The sequence below is a fragment of the Bubalus bubalis genome, chromosome 17 (genome assembly GCF_019923935.1).
Source record: "Bubalus bubalis isolate 160015118507 breed Murrah chromosome 17, NDDB_SH_1, whole genome shotgun sequence".
Taxonomy (NCBI): domain Eukaryota; kingdom Metazoa; phylum Chordata; class Mammalia; order Artiodactyla; family Bovidae; genus Bubalus; species Bubalus bubalis.
The window spans coordinates 61,232,299-61,247,784 of NC_059173.1; the positions used below are offsets into that span (position 1 = coordinate 61,232,299).

Below are 15,486 nucleotides of genomic sequence, written 5' to 3' on the forward strand. Positions count from 1 at the left end.
ATAAAGAAGATGTGGGTATATATACAATGGAATATTACTCAGCCATAAAAAGAATGAAACAATGTCATTTGCAGCAACATGGATGGACCTAGAGATCATTATACTAAGCAAAGTAAGTCAGACAGACAAGTATCATATGATATCACTTATATGTGGAATCTAAAATATGACAAATGAACTTATCTACAAAGCAGAAACAGATTCATAGACATAGAGAACAGACCTATAGTTGGCCAAGGGGGGAGGGAGGTGGAGGAGGGTTGGATTGAGATTAGCAGATGCAAAGTATTACTACAGAATGGATAAACAATAAAGTCCAACTGTATAGCACAGGGAACTATATTCAATCAGCTCAGTTCAGTCGCTCAGTCATGTTCGATTCTGCGACCCCATGAATCGCAGCACGCCAGGCCTCCCTGTCCATCACCAACTCCCGGAGTTCACTCAGACTCACATCCATTGAGTCAGTGATGCCATCCAGCCATCTCATCCTCTGTCGTCCCCTTCTCCTCCTGCCCCCAATCCCTCCCAGCATCAGAGTCTTTTCCAATGAGTCAACTCTTCGCATAAGGTGGCCAAAGTACTGGAGTTTCATCTTCAGCATCATTCCTTCCCAAGAAATCCCAGGGCTGATCTCCTTCAGAATGGACTGGTTGGATGTCCTTGCAGTCCGAGGGACTCTCAAGAGTCTTCTCCAACACCACAGTTCAAAAGCATCAATTCTTCGGCACTCAGCTTTCTTCACAGTCCAACTCTCACATCCATACATGACCACAGGAAAAACCATAGCCTTGCCTAGACGGACCTTTGTTGGCAAAGTAATGTCTCTGCTTTTCAATATGCTATCTAGGTTCCTTCCAAGGAGTAAGCGTCTTTTAATTTCATGGCTGCAGTCATCATCTGCAGTGATTTTGGAGCCCCAAAAAATAAACTCTGATACTGTTTCCACTGTTTCCACTGTTTCCCCATCTATTTGCCATGAAGTGATGGGACCAGATGCCATGATCTTTGTTTTCTGAATGTTGAGATTCAAGCCAACTCTTTCACTCTCCTCTTTCACTTTCATTAAGAGGCTCCTTAGTTCCTCTTCACTTTCTGAAATAAGGATGGTGTCATCTGCATATCTGAGGTTATTGATATTTCTCCCAGCAATCTTGATTCCAGCTTGTGCTTCTTCCAGCCCAGGGTTTCTCATGATGTACTCTGCATATAAGTTAAATAAGCAGGGTGACAATATACAGCCTTGACGTAGTCCTTTTCCTATTTTGAACTATATTCAATATCCTGTAGTAAACCATGGGCTTCCCTGGTGGCTCAGTGATAAAGAATCTGTCTGCAATGCAGGAGACACAGGTTAAATCCCTGGGTTGGGAAGACCCCCTGGAAAAGAAAATGGCAAACCGCTCTAGTATTCTTGCCTGGGAAATCCATGGACAGAGGAGCCTGGTGGGCTACAGTCCACAGAGTTGCAAGAGTTGTACACAACTTAGCAACTAAACCATCACCAATAAACCATAATGGAAAAGAATATTAAAAATACATATACATATATACATTACAGAATCACTTTCGTGTACCAGAAATTAATACAACACTGTAAATCAACTTTACTTCAATAAATTGTTTTTTAAAATTCCCCATTCTATCTCTTTAGGCCAAGGTCAGTTCTCTCGAATATCATCCCAGATCATCTCTTTATCGGCAGGAGTATGATCATATGATGGTGAGGTGACAGGTGTTCCGTGGAACCAGGGGGTGTCCTCCAGATCTTCATGGACCACTTAGAGACAGCGAGTTGCTCAGGCTGGATTAAAACACTGAGTTATGAAAAATTCATCTCTGGACTTCCGGCTGGCATTTGCTGTGAAAGGCTGCAGTTTTTCCAGGCTCGTGTTCCAGGCTTCAGTTCGTCTCACACAAGTACTGCAGGCCTGTCAGAGTCTCTGCCTCATTTCTACCTGCCCTTGGCCAGGCGGTCCACCCTGTTGCAGGGTCATCTTCTCACCCTTGTCCCACTGCAGCTCCACGGCCCACTGTTCAGCCCCCTTGGAGGACTGTGGAGCTTTCTGAGTTCCATTTACACTTGGAAGAGCCAAGGGAACTGCTACAGATTGAATATCTGTGTCCCCAGCCTCCAGCTACACACACATTCATTGGTTGATACCCTGACTCCCAAAGGGAATTTATTAGGAGTTGGGGCCTTTGGAAAGTGATGAGGTCAGGAGTGAGTTTGAAGGGGTTTAATGCCCTTATAAAAGAGACTCCAGCCTGACCATCAATGAGGATGCTGTAACAAAAATATCCAGTTAATGGTATTTTGATTTCAATTGTGCGGTAGTTTGAGCATTCTTTGGCATTGCCTTTCTTTGATATTGAAATGAAAACTGATGTTTTTCAGTCCTGTGGCCACTGCTGAGTTTTTCAAATTTGCTGGCATATTGAGTGAATTACTTTCACAGCACCATCTTTTAGGATTTGAAATATCTCAGCTGGAATTCCATCACTTCCACTAGCTTTGTTCATAGTGATGCTTCCTCAGGCCCACTTGACTTCACATTCCAGGATGTCTGGCTCTACGTGAGTGATCACACCATCATGATTATCTGGGTCATGAAGATCTTTTTTGTACAGTTCTTCTGTGTATTCTTGCCACCTCTTCTTAATATCTTCTGCTTCTGTTAGGTCCATACCATTTCTGTTCTTTCTTGTGCCCATCTTTGGAATGTTCACTTGGTATCTCTAGTTTTCTTGAAGAGATCTCTAGTCTTTCTCATTCTGTTGTTTTCCTCTATTTCTTTGTATTGGTCACTTAGGAAGGCTTTCATATGTCTCCTTGCTATACTTTGGAACTTGGCATTCAGTTGGGTATATCTTTCCTTTTTTCCTTTGCCTTTCATTTCTCTTCTTTTCTCAGCTATTTTCAAGGTCTCCTCAGACAATCACTTTGTCTTTTTTCATGTCTTTCTCTTGGGGATGGTCTTGATCACTGCCTCCTGTACAATGTCACGAACCTCCATCCATAGCTCTTCAGGCACTCTAGCCATTAGATCTAATGGCTTGAATCTATTTCTCACTTCCACTGTATAAATCACAAGGGATTTTATTTAGGACATACCTGAATGGTCTAGTGGTTTTCCCTACTTTCTTCAATTTAAGTCTGAATTTTGTAATAAGGAGTTCATGATCTGAGTCATAGTCAGCTTCCAGTCTTGTTTTTGCTGACTGTATAGAGCTTCTCCATCATTAGCTGCAAAGAATATAATCAATCTGATTTCAGTGTTGACCATCTGGTGATGTCCATGTGCAGAGTCCTGTCTTGTGTTGTTGGAAGAGGGCGTTTGCTATGATTCTGTTAGCCTTTTCCCTGCTTCATTTTGTACTCCAAGGCCAAACTTGCCTGGTACTCCAGGTATCTCTTGACTTCCTAATTTTGCATTCCAGTCCTCTATGATGAAAAGGACGCCATTTTTATGTGTTGATTCTAGAAGGTCTTACAGGTCCTCATAGATCCATTCAACTTCAGCTTCTTCAGCATTAGGGGTGGGGCATAGACTTGGATTACTGTGATACTGAATAATTTGCCTTGGAAACAAATGGATCAATCATTCTGTTGTTTTTGAGATTGCACCCAAGTACTGCATTTCAGAATCTTTTGTTGACTATCAGGGCTACTCCATCTCTTCTAATGGATTTTTGCCCACAGTTGTAGATATGATGGTCATCGGTATTAAATTTGCCCAGTCCAGTCCATTTTAGTTCACTGATTCCTAAAATGTCCATGTTCACTCTTGCCATCTCTTGTTTAACCACTTCCAATTTACCTTGATTCATGGACCTAACATTCCAGGTTCCTATGCAATATTGTTCTTTAAGCATGGACTTTACTTCCATCACCAGTTACATCCACAACTGGGTGTTGTTTTTGCTTTGGCTCCATCTCTTCATTCTTTCTGGAGGTATTTCTCTACTCTTCTCCAGTAGCATATTGGGCACCTACTGACCTGGGGAGTTCATCCTTCAGTGTCCTATCCTTTTGCCTTTTCAATACTGTTCATGGGGTTCTCAAGGCAAGAATACTGAAGTGGTTTGCCATTCCCTTCTCCAGTGGACCACGTTTTTTCAGAACTCTCCACCATGACTCATCCATCTTGGGTGGCCCTACACGGCATGACTCACAGTTTCATTGAGTTAGACAAGGTTGTGGTCCAAGTGATTAGTTTGGTTAGTTTTCTGTAGGTGTTGTTTCCATTCTGTCTGCCCTCTGATGGATAAGGATAAGAGGCTTGTGGAAGCTTCCTGATGGGAGCTACTGGCTGTGGGAGAATCTGGGTTTTGCTCTGTTGGACAGGGCCATGCTTAGCAAATCTTTAATGCAATTTTCTGCTGATGGGTGGGGCTGTGTTCTCTTCCTGTAATTTGGCCTGAGGCCAAACTATGGTGGGGTAATGGCAGTAATGGTGACGTCCTTCAAAAGGGCTTGTCCCAGGACTGTTGTCTTCAGTGCCCCTGACCCCACGGCAGGCCACTGTCATCGACTCAAGCCTCTGCTGGAGACTCCTGGACGCTCACAGGCAAGTCTGGCTCAGTCTCTTGTGGGGTCACTGCTCCTTTCTCCTGGGTCCTTGTGCAGACAAGGTTTTGTTTGCACCCTTTTGTTTGCCAAGAGTCTGTTTCCCAGTCCTGCAGAATTTCGGTAATCAAATCCCACTAGCCTTCAAAGTCAAATTCCCTGGGTCTTCTCAGTTCCTTTGCTGGATCCCCAGGTTGGGAAATCTGTTGTGGGCCCTAGAATTTTCACAACTTTCACAAGAAGTGCAGGAACTTCTTCGGTATAACTGTTCTCCAGTTTGTGGGTTGTCTGCTCGGTGGCTCTATGGTGGGACTCGCATGCCACGCTTCCCAGCTCTGCTGCAACCAGAGCCCCTATCCCCGCGGCCAGCCACTGCTGACCTATGCCTCCATAGAATATACTCAAACATTCAAAGCCAGGCTCAGTCCCTTGTGGGGTCCCTGAGTCCTGGTGCACCCATCTCCTGGATGACCTGATCATCCTGACATACCTGGAGAATCCCATGGGCTGAGGAGCCTGGAGGGCTACAGTCCATAGGGTCACAAAGAGCAGAACATTTCTGAAATGACTGAAGGTGCACGCATGGTAAGGAGATTGCCCTGGCTATGGTGTTGGCGCTCTCAGCAGACAGAAAGGCGAACTTCCTCTGTCTCTCCTTTGTATTTCAGTGAGAGCACTGCATTGATATTTAAAGAATGTAGTAGGTAGCTAATATTAGCTCTACAATTTCATTTTAAGACAGTAAAGGGGGAGTGAAAAATAATTGTTATACAAAGAGAGCTGGACCCAGGTAAGGATAAGAGCTGTGCGCTGGGTCGTCACCATCTTCCCCCTCTCTACACTGAGTCTGCACTATGTGCCAGGCACTCACTATTTTCCAGACATTCTCTCCTTTATTCCTCTCCACCATCCTGTAATGTGGGCATTGTCATCTCTATTCTATAGAGGACGCCACTGGAGTTTAGAGGATCTAAGTTAACCAGCACATGGAAAAGCCAGGATTCAAATTCAAGTTCATGTGGTCACAAGACCTGGCATCTTAACCATCCCATGTATTCAATTAATGTAAAAAAAGGAAGGAAGGGAAAGGGAAGAAATAGGCCTTGGTTTGGAAACTGTACTTGCTACCATCTTCCTATTTACAGACTTTAATAAGCCATTTGTTGAAAATATTTATGAGCCAATTAAAAGGAGCGGCAAACCAAGAGCTAGAAGACTCTCCTGTTCTTAACAAGCCCTGAGTGGAATCCTTTACAAACTATGTTACCCAATTGCCTGACTTCACATATCTCTATGCTGTAATAACTTCCTCAATGTTTCATATGGTGAAAATACTAATCCTTACAAAGTAAGTTCTTAGGTAAGAATTTTCTAATGCACTCTTTAGAGTCTTTCATTCTAGAAACCCAAAGTACTGTGGCAAGATCAGTCCAGCAATCCTCTATGGAAAACAGTCCTATAAAACAGTCATTATAAAAATGACAGTGAATAGAGTCCCACCCATGTGGTCACCTGAGAGAGGAGTCAGGTGACCTAATTTCACAGAAGGGTTTTTCTCAGACATCATCATCTTCCATCAGGGTTGGCAAAGAACCTCAGCTGATTAAAAATAAGGATAAGGGCGATTGCTATTTAGGGAGTAGCTGCTGTATGTCCATGATTTGGGGTACATTACTTCATTAAAACCTTAGGACATCCTATAGATTAGGTATCATTAGTCTCATTGTACAGATGAAGAAATCAAGGCTCCAGGAGGTGATGAGTGGTCCAAGAGCATCCGACAACAGAGGGTACAAGCTGGGACCTGAGCCCAGCCATGCAACTTTACACTAATGTCCACTCAGTTTCATCCATGGGGCACCAAGCACTTGCAGGGGTTCCCAGACCTTTAACCCACCACTATTATTATGTCAAAGAGAAGCTTTGTGGAGCTTTGGATTAAACCCTCAGCTAAGTTTTATTGACACCTATGAAGTCTAATTTCTCAGGGATGTTCCCAGCTATCTCTACCAGATCAGAATTTCGGGGAAATTTGGACAGCTGACCTATCGCTTCAGTGATGGGAATGTTTCTTGGGAAACCTACCAGTGTCAGGAAAGCTTAAGGACACACTTTAATAAAAATGCAAAATGACAGGGCAGGAAATTCCCAGAACTGTTTTTACCACCTTCTGGCACTCTATTTTTGGTATTGCTTTTAGGTTATTCCCATCTGCTAGCAAAGCTGTATCAGCTAAAAAGCTTTCTTTGAAGGCGTCTATGACTTCCATAGTCTCATCACCTTTTTCATTTGTTCTGGGGCAGAACCTTACAAAGTTATACTGAAAATGAAAAAGGTAAATATAAAAGCAACAGCCACTGGATGTCACTGACTTACCACTTGAATACGCCTCATCTCTCATTTCTATAGCAGGAGAAAACCGGGCCATTTTAGGGGGGTCTTTCAAAACCCCTCATGGTTTTGAGTGCCATGGGTAAAGATAGAAGAGCTTAGAACACTGAAAATATAGACCTTCTGACATGGGGAAGCACAGTGCCAATGACTCTTCTGTCCTCTGTTATAAATTATTCATCACTTAGGAATGAGATTCCCATTTTAGAGATGGATACACTCAAGCAGAGCAAGCTAACAGTGGAGGATGACAGAGAACACATTCTAAGCTTTATATTTAAACTTTGGTGCTCTCTTTTTATTTTAAAATAATTCTCCAATTACTTCATCCTTGTCCCCACCTCCCAATTCTATATCTAAGAAGAGAAAAATGAAGTCACTTGAGGACATTTGAGAATTTCAGGATTCAGATTATATCCCCAAACCCTACAACATGATGTTAGGAGCTGTCATTTAACATGTCTATTCTGAGCCCAGCACATTCACAGCAGCATCTCATTTAATCCTCACCACAAAATAGTAGGTAGGTTTTCACATCCCCAGATAAAAAAAAGGGGGGAGGGGAATCAGAGACAGTAAATAACTTACGTAAAATCTCAAAGGAGGCAAGATGAAGATTTCAGATTTCATCCCACAGTTTTGGCCCCCGAATCCATGCTCATTCTGCTACATCAGGCTGCATATCTATAGAAACACTGACTTTATTTTGGATACATTCTTTTCAAAATCACATATTGTGCCAAATCTTCAGTTGACAAAGTTGTTGTTGCTGTTGTTCAGTTGCTAAGTTGTGTCAGACTCTTTGTGACCCATGGACTGCAGTACGCCAGGCTTCCCTGTCCTTCACTATTTCCTGGAGCTTGCTCAAACTTATGTCCATTAAGTCGATGACGCCATCCAACCGTCTCATCCTCTGTTGCCCCTGCTCTTCCTGCCTTCAGTCTTTCCCAGCATCAGGGTCTTTTCCAATGAGTCAGTTCTTCACATCAGGTGGCCAGAGTATTGGAGCTTCAGCTTCAGCACCAGTCCTTCCAATGGATATTCAGGATTGATTTCCTTTAGGATTGACTGGTTTGATCTCCTTGCTCCCCAAGGGACTCTCAAGAGTCTTTTCCAGCACCACAATTTGGAAGCATCAATTCTTCAGTGCTCAGCCTTCTTTGAGGTCCAGCTCACATCTGTACATGACTACTGGAAAAAACATAGCTGTGATTATACGGACTTTGTTGGCAAACTGATGTCTGTAATAGGTGATAAAAAAAATTATTAAGCCTAAAACAAGTGTGTCTCTTGATTTTTGAGACCAAGTCCCAGGTAATTCCATTTGCTGAGGCAATCAATTGCAGTCTGTCATCTCACAGAGATTAAGAATTCCACACACCCACCCCCTTCCCCAAACTCTTCAGGGTGACATTTTGTCCTGGAATTTAGTTTCTCTGGATCTTCTGCTGTCTAAGCAGACCAAAGCTTATCTCTTTCCATAGCGGATGTGTTCCTGTTCTCATTCTTGGATTCTTGGCTTAAAAATACCCATGCATCTGGAGAAATGCAATCCTCACTGGGGCTGAAGGGTGGTAGAGAGCTCCAGGGTGACTTGCTTATCTTCCAGTAGGTGCAGTCACAGTCCAGCAAAGCGACACACTCTTCAGCTCCCTGATCCTTCCTTGCCAACCCCGCCAAGCTCAGAGCTGGAGGCTTTCTCTGGGGGGTGATAAGATAGTGTGTCTCCAACACCATGAGCTCCTGCCAAGTTCCTGCTCTGCAAAGAAGCCAGATTTCCAGCTGATGCTTTTGGACTTTTCACCTCCCTGAACCACACCTGGATTATGGACTTTTCCTTCCTCTAACCCGAGGTCAAAACATCATGACTCCCGTGCCTCCTACTTTCTTCCTGTAGATCCACAGATTTGTGGATTTCTTTTCAGACATGGTTATGGTGGTAACTTTTCTACTGACCTTGTGTAGTCTGGCAAATAATCTCATTATTTCAGGGTTTTTTTTTTTTTTTTTTTGTAATTTGTTTTTAGGCTGAGACACATGGCTTGCAGGATCGTAGTTCCCCAACCAGGGTTCGAACCTGGAGCCCTGGCAATGAAAGTGCTGAGTCTTAACCACTGGTGTAAGTGTGTGTGCTAGGTCACTTCAGTCATGTCCGACTCTTTGTGACCTTATGGACTGTAGCCCACCAGGCTCCTCGGTCCATAGGGATTCTCCAGCCAAGAATACTGAAGTAAGTTGCCATTTCCTCCTCCAGGGGCTCTTTCCAACCCAGGGACCCAAGCCCCATTTCCTACATTGCAGGCAGATTCATTACCACTGGACCACCAGGGATTTCCTCTGTTCAGACTTTTTCTTGTCAGCAAATCTCAACTATCTGGGGGATAAGGACTCTCTCCATCCTCTCCCCCACCCCCTATAGCTGATTCTCCTGCTTCTTTCATCATCATTTTCTGGATATTCACATCATATGCACCTGGAAAAATTCAAGCTTTCGCTTTCGATGAGCGTTTCCAAAACAGAGATGAAATAAATGTACACTAGATGCAATCTAGATGAAACTCAATTCTTTATTAAAAATAATATTCCAAAATTTGATCTTAAAAATTATATAGTAAAATACCCCACAAATAATAGGTATTTTAAGCTATGGGCCTCTTTACTGCCCATGCAAACTTTGTTGTTGGTTGGAATACAGGTATAGGTGATTAGGAAGTGTAGGAAAGGACTTTTCACATTTGTGACATATCCCAGACTAGATCATCTGTATAAGTACAGAGAAGCATTCAGCCTCTTTTTGCCCCAAATTGCTGATAGGAGCATCTTGTTCTGCTTTCAGTTCACTTGGTGTTGCTTCAGTCCCTGTTCCCCCACCACTGGGTATCTTCACTTAGGTGGTAGGGACAGACAAAGGAACAAAGTAGGCGATTAAATAGTTAATCCCACTAGTGGATTATAAGTAGAAAAATATGGGAAACGCTTAAGTTAATGATTACTCAAGAAAGCAAGTTTGCTTGACAACAAAACCAAGCAGGCTTGCTTAGCAACAAAACCATGCAGCAGAAGCATGAGACATGCCCCCAAATAATAAAATAATGGTAGCATGAGACCACATCCTGCCCGTGAGCTCAGTAAGTTAATGATCCCTAGGGCTTGCTCTCTGCATACAAAAAGCAATCATTTGTGGACTTAGTTTGACCAGGAGGAGGAATCGATGATGACAAGAAAGACAAAGATCTTCTCCCCCTCCCACTTTCCTTTGATTATAAAGCTACAGCCCACTACATTCTCAGGCATGGCACCTTCTCACCCGCCAGCCTGTAAACATCACAAGAACAACCAGAATGTGAGCTACTCTCTGTGTAGTCCCAGCTCTGTGGTCCCAGATCTGAGGTTTACTGCATCTACATTAAAAAGACTTTCCTCTCTCATTCAAGGTCTTTCATTTCTTCATCTAATAAGCTTCCTGAAAGACAAAGTAAATAGAAAATAAAATAGAACAAAGTACCTTAAGCTAGCGGATATTCTAAAAGATAAAATCTGACACATTAATATCCACACAATATCCCTCCCTTTGTCAATGGATTTCAGTCATTGGTCATTACAGAGTAATTATCTTACCAAGGGAAACCCATTTTAGGGGAAATGTGTTAATTTGGAAAACACGCCTCTTGAAGGGCACGGAGCCCTTCCAGGATCAGGTCAGGATTAGGACAGCTGGGAGAATCATGGTATATTCATCTTGGGAAGGATTACCATCAAAATTCTATCACTTTCACAGTCCACATTAGCAATTTAAAGGTGAACATTGTTCAAAGCTGCAGACACAATAAGGCATTGTCTGTGGAGGAAGACTTCTAAACTCTGCCTAAGGAAAGAGAATTCATGAAAATGAGAAAATGTACTTTGAAGAACATAGGAAAACTTGGCAGAGGTGAAAAGTACTTTCTGTATCCTGATTACAATGTTATTGCCACTCTCTGATCGTTTGTAAGGGAACATTTCGCCCCGACGAGCACACTCTGCTCTTGGAGAGGAACCTGTGACCTCAGGATGCTGTGAGTGTGGTAGTGGGATCAGGATGCCTGGACCATGGGAGGTTCATATCAGAACATAACTCTGCCCAGTGCCTGCAGTCCCCATGCTCATCCAGCTGTCGAGCTTGAGGCCAGAACAAGCAAGGCTGGTGAAGATCACCACCAGGGAATCTCCACCCCTCAGGTCTCCTCTCCCTGCACCCTCACCATTGCTTGAGTTTGAGCAGTTCAGCTAATTCATCGCCAAGCCAGGAGACCACCCCTCCGCAGCATCACTTGCGCCCAGGGGGCACAGAAGTTACAAAGGGTTTAGGTCCTTGTTGAACTTTTTTGTGTCTTTTTTTTTTTTTTTAAGTATTTCTTTGGTTGCACTGGGTTTTAGTTGGGGCACACATGATCTTTGATCTTTGTTGCAGCATGCAGGACTATTAGTTATGGCATGAGTGAGGAGTCCTAGTCACTGAAGCACCAGAGAAGTCCCAAGGGCTGTTGATCATTAAAATACACGGATCAGGGCTCCCCTGGTGATCTAGTGGTTAAGTGTGTGCCAATGCAGGGGACATGGGTTCAATCCCTGGTCCAGGAAGATCCCACATGCTTCAGAGCTACTAAGCCAGTGTACCACAACTATTGAGCCCTAGCTGTAGAGTCCAGAAGCTGCAACCTCTGAGGCTGTGCTCTAACGCCCGGAAGCCACAAATTCTGAGCCCATGAGTCACAACTACTGAAGCCCACACACCTAGAATCCACACTCCACAAAAGAAGTCACTGCAATGAGAAGCCCACATGTTACAGTAATGAGAAGACTCCTCTGAAAGCAACTAGAGAAAGCCCATTTGCAGCAGCGAAGACCCCAAAGCAGCCAAAAATAAATACATAAATCTTAAAAGAAAATAACCACACACACTGATCAGATAAGAGCAGAGCCATGTCTAGCATCTTTCTTCCTGACTGGAGTTCACCCAGCTAGCCAGAAAAGCCTCCAACCCTGCTCATTCCATCCAGGCCTTTTGCTCTCCATAAAGCAGGAAACTTAAAGACACTGATTACAATTTCACCAACTAAAAGAAAAATTAGAAAAAAAATTGTCAACTAGGAAATTTCACAAACCCTAACGATGGTAAGACTGCCTTGAGTCTGCCGATTCAGTTGGCTGCTAAAACATCCTTGGGTACCTATGCCCACAACACCAAAGAAGGATATAGGATAACTGATGCTTTCTAAACTGCCCTCAAACAAACAAGATAAAGTCCCTTCGTTAAATGTCTTCAAACATTATATTGTCCAATTAAACACAGTATTCAAAACATTATGCACTGTGTTATAAAGATAGAAGCAAGGAGCAGGGAGCTGAGAACTGCCATCTGGACATGCAGCTTCAGGTGCAATAGGGAAGAACCTTCATATTCTATTACAAGTTAATCACTAAAGGGACGTTGCCTATAAGCTCAAAGTATACATAAAGTCACATCTCTGGGAATCCTACCTCCCAGGTAATGAGCATCAAACTAAAATACCTGTGTTTGGAAAAACTAATACAATTATGTAAAGTTTAAAAACAAAATAAAATTAAAAATTAAAATAAAATAAAAACAATAAATCCATGATGTGTCAACATAATAACACACACACACACACACACAAAATACCTGTGTTTAGTTCACAGGAAACATCCTCATCAGGCCCACCTGTAAATGGCTGCATGCAGAATGAAATTAACAGACCCCTTCTGGGGGCTGGCCAGAACCAGGAAATGTTTACCTTTACTTTATCCTCTTTCAGTATAAGGGGCTTCCCAGGTGGCTCAGTGGTAAAGAATCCATCTGCCAAGCAGGAGATGCAGGAGACATGGGTTCAATCCCTGGGTCGGAAAGATCCCTGGAAGGAGGGAATGGCAACCCGCTTCAGTATTCTTGCCTGGGAAAATCCTATGGTCAGATGAGCCTAGCAGACTACACTCCATGGGGTTGCAGAGTCGGACATGACAGAGCATGCATGCATGAATGAATCTTTCAGTATAAAAGAAGCCTGAATTCTAACCCAGGCAAGATGGCTCTTTGAGAAAACAGTCCACCATCTCCTCTGTCTGCTGATTTTCCAAAGAAAGTTGCTATTTCTTGCCCCCAAAATTCACCTCTCAATTTATTGGCTTGTTGTATGGTGAGCAGTATGAGCTTGGACTCAGTAAGACAGATAGCAAGTTGTTTACAGAATAGAAAGTGTCTCAGGATTTACATTAGGTTTTTATTCTCCCCTCCTCGAGGACCCTAATGCAGCTCCTTTTTGACCCCAACCTTAAGTAGAAAAAAAAAAGAAAAGGAGATGCCAAGAAGAAGGGGGATGGGAGGGATACAATTTGCTCTTCCTCATGGCAGGTTTCCTCTATTCTAGTTGAGAGATGAACAATCTGCAAAGGTGTCTTATTATAGAGAAACTGCCTGTTGAGCAATTGGAAGCATCGGAGAACTCCCACTCTGTTACCATGAACCCAGAGCTTTGGGGCAAGGACACTCTATGCCAAATTGGCCTGCAGCCAGTGAAGGATAAGCCTGAAGAAGTCTGGTCCCCAAAAGGAATCAGGATGTTTTTAAGTCAGGATCTCCCTCTCATCAAGTTCCAGGAAGAAAGCTAAGCTTAATTAACTTTAATTCATGGTGAGAAGTCATTCCTTAGAACTGGTTTTCTCTTAAAAACGTACTCTCTTGAGCTCATCCTTCAAGCTAGGATGAGTCTTATAATATTAATATTATTCTGATTCAACTAAACTCTGCCAGAGTACGTTAGGATCTATTTGTGTCTTTGTGTGGCAATACCATCTTCCTGCTTAGGAAACCAGATCTTATTTACAAATTCATGCATTTCAGGAAGTTAAACTTTTGTAAGCTAAATCAACAATCATAATCATTTCAAATGATGCTAATGTTCAAATCTAGCCACCTACTACCTGAATTCATTGTTTCAGTTGCTGTACTTTGATAAATATAGTTCTGACACCTACTCCAAATTCCAGTTTTATTTCCCTCATGATAACATTTAACTCAACATCGTAAAACTATAAGAGTTTTTGTTGCCAAAATTAACCAACATATTCTATTCTTTTTATAAGAAAACTGATGTAAAGACAAATAGAATGTCTAGGAATTGCCAAAATAAAGCACCAAACCAAGTAAAGTTTCTTGTTGATGATAAATATGATATAAACAAAAGAATCCATTTGAGTAGAAGAAAAATGAGATTCAGATGCAAAATTTTCAAATCTTTTCTTGTTAGGTGAAAAAGTAATATTTTGTGTACAAATAGCCTTGTCCAACAACCAAATTTGTGTTTATTTTTACAAAAAGATGAATTATCTTTTAGAAATATTCCACAGAAGTACAGTCACTCTCAGATATAAGTAGCAGAACTCAATATCTGTGCTTTAGAAATTATGATCTCAAAAAAAAAAAAGAAATTATGATCTCATAAAGAGGGTAACTTAAAATTTAGCCATTTCTTAAAATGGCTAAACTACTGCCATCTAGATATACTTTTTGTGTTCCTTTATCTCTGCAGTAAATTGTTTAAAACAGCATATTCAACAGGTTGAATATGGCCCACATTTTAAATTAATTTCACCAAAATTTTCACTTAATAGAAATAATTCTATAAATTCATAATATCACTGAAAGTGTGAAGCTCTGCACAAGAATATTCCTCAACTCATTTTCTCCCAGGACAAATTAATCTTTCTACAAAAATATCATGCAAATATTTATTTGCAAAGAATTCTAAGCATGTCTTTAGAAAACCACATTTATAAACAAACTAGTTGGGCTGTTTAAAAAGACTCTCCGCCAAGTTGGTAATTCTTTCATGTTGTTTTAATTACTTTTATAGAAATGCTTTGTGTATGAAAGACCTACATGATTTTTGACTGGATAGGGAAGTTTCAGTTTTAAAAAGCAAAGTTTTGTTACAGTATTACTACAATTGAGGGCAATTCCTCCAATAGCTAAGCTATTTTGTCTCCCGCAGGGACAAATTTTCTAGAAAAGCAAATGGAGCAAATGGGGAAAGAAGGGAGTTTACATCATAGAATCTAAAACCTAGATATTCACCTCTGCCCTCTCTGAATTGCTGAGAGCATTTTCAGGTCAAACAGTAACATATGGTGCCTCCTAGAGGCCTTTGATCTCATGGTACTGATTTTTACATCTCTTAATCTCCTGTTTTAAGAGTATGCCCTATATATTTAAGACCCATGTCACTTTCCTTGGCCCCAGCTTATTCTCCATTTGTTCAATGACCTTGCAAAAATTATAATAGCCACCCATCCAACCAACAGTCCCACCTACACTCAATTTACATATAAATAGAAATCTGTACTTTCGTAGGTTTGCTAGACTCACTCTGCTATGTTTTGACAATGTTGTCTTGTGATGTCAGCCAGACTGATGTCTCCACTAAAGAGAGTTAATATTTCTGGGATAATTATCTGGGGAAGAGGAAAAT

At 41.9% G+C, this 15,486-nt stretch overlaps 1 long non-coding RNA gene across 2 annotated transcripts in view; it reads right to left on the bottom strand.

The window, feature by feature from the left end:
* Positions 1-15,486, bottom strand: part of LOC123330005 — a 109,297-nt gene that overhangs the window by 74,398 nt on the left and 19,413 nt on the right. For both annotated transcript variants that reach the window (XR_006545679.2, XR_006545681.2), the window contains exon 2: positions 12,757-12,873. This is a non-coding gene — a long non-coding RNA (uncharacterized LOC123330005). The remainder of the gene's footprint in view (positions 1-12,756; positions 12,874-15,486) is intronic.